Source organism: Pteropus alecto, unplaced genomic scaffold (genome assembly GCF_000325575.1).
Source record: "Pteropus alecto unplaced genomic scaffold, ASM32557v1 scaffold226, whole genome shotgun sequence".
Taxonomy (NCBI): Eukaryota; Metazoa; Chordata; class Mammalia; order Chiroptera; family Pteropodidae; genus Pteropus; species Pteropus alecto.
This window is the reverse complement of record NW_006440132.1, coordinates 5,565,788-5,567,718: the sequence shown is the minus strand read 5'-3', so window position 1 is coordinate 5,567,718 and position 1,931 is coordinate 5,565,788. Positions and strand designations below refer to the sequence as shown.

At 30.9% G+C, this 1,931-nt stretch overlaps 1 pseudogene; it reads right to left on the bottom strand.

The window, feature by feature from the left end:
• Window positions 1-1,467: 1,467 nt before the first annotated feature.
• LOC112484052 lies at window positions 1,468-1,586 on the bottom strand (annotated as a pseudogene).
• Window positions 1,587-1,931: the final 345 nt, after the last annotated feature.

Genomic DNA, 1,931 nt, shown 5'->3' with positions numbered 1-1,931 from the left:
TCCTTACAATAGGCCTAATTAATTCATTTTAATTTTTTTATTATAGTAAATGGATGAATACACCACATTTTATTTTATAGTAAATGGATGAATACACCACATTTTATTTGCCTATTCCCTGTTGAAGGACATAAAGATTATTTCCAATTTTTTCCCCACTGCAAAGAATAATGCTACAACAAGCATCTTTGATACCCTGGTACACATAAGCAAGCCTTTCTCTAGAGTAGAATTGCTAAGTCATTGGGTATGCACATTTTAAGTTTCATTATCTACAGCCAAATTGCTCTCCAAAGTGATTGTACTAATTTACACTCCCACCAGCAGGGTATGAGAGTTCAGTTTTCTCATGTCTTTACCAACAGTTGGTGTTGACAGATTCCTTAATGCCTGTCAAACTATTTGGTGTGAAACGGAGTGTTTCACTCTTGTTTTAATTTGCATTTCCTTTATCACTAGTGAGGATAATCATCCTTTCATATGTTCATTGCCTCTTCTGAGTGTCTGCTCCCACCATTTGCCCACTTTTAAGTTATATCATTGGTTTATTTAAACTGACATAATTTTTCTACCATTTCAAGATTCTAATCTGTGTCGTTTTAGATATTTATATTATTTCTAAGCCTGCCATTTTTCTTTAGTATGTTTCATAGAATGTTTTGTAGAGGAAACAGTTTAATTTTGATGTAGTCGGTTTTATCAGTGCTTTCTTATCTAATACTGACTTAAAAGCTTTAAAAATCTGGTTCTTATCTCTTGGTCAAAAATTATTATCCTGGATTTTTTTCTGATTTTTTTCCCCATTTAGGTTTTACATTTAGTTATTTTTATGTATAAAGTGAGTTATTTTTCTCCCACTGATTTATAATGTTACTTCTCTTGTATCCTAGTTTCTCACATGTATTTAAATTTATTTAAGGGCTTCAAATTCTGTTCCATTAACTTTTCTCCCCTGTTCTAATATCACTCTTTTAATGTCTATAGTTTTAACGTACATATGTTTTAATGAATAGTTGTGATACCTTCTATTTTTTTCCCCCAGAGTTACCTGGCTAATCTTTGGTGTTTGCACATCCAGATCAATTTTAGAAAAAGTATATAGAGTTGTAGGGGAAAAATCTTGTTGGAATTTTCTTTGAAATCACATTGACTATATCAGTAATTTGGATCAAATTAATTGCTTTGTGATTTTTAACATCTTCATCTGTGGAACTGGCACAGCTCTCCATATATTTTGGTTTGTTTTTTGTTTTGTAAGAACATTTTATAATGTTCTCCATAAGTTTTACACACATATATTTTAAAAATTATAAATACCTTAGAATGTTTTTTTGCTGTAACTACACTTATATTACATTATTTTTTATATATATATATCTTTGTATATTAGTCAACCCTTCTAAGATCTCACAGTTGCTCAATTCATTTACTTTAGTTTTTCTTGATCTACTATGTTGATAATTTTTTTTTTTACAGCACCTGATCTTCCTAGGTGGTCTCCCAACCAAGTACTAACCAGGCCCGACCCTGCTTAGCTTCCGAGATCAGATGGGATTGAGCTTGTTCAGGGTGGCATGGCTATGGACTCTATATTGATAATCTTATAGTATCTAAAGTTGTAATGACAACTTCCAATTCTTATGCCTCTTTTCTTTTTCTTGTCTTATTGTATAACTAGGACAGCCAGATGACTTGTAACGGTTATTATGGGGACTACACTATTATCTTTTCTTTAATGGAAATACTTCCAAAGCTTCATCATTATGTATTATATTTACAGTAGGTTTTTGATAGCTGCTTATTATTAGATTAAGGAAGTTTCCTGCTGTCGATAATTTACCAAGTTTTATCATAAATTTTATTAAATTTTTATTGTAAGTTTTATGTTTCTGTTGAGACATGTGTTTGTTTTCTCTTTTCATTTGCTCATA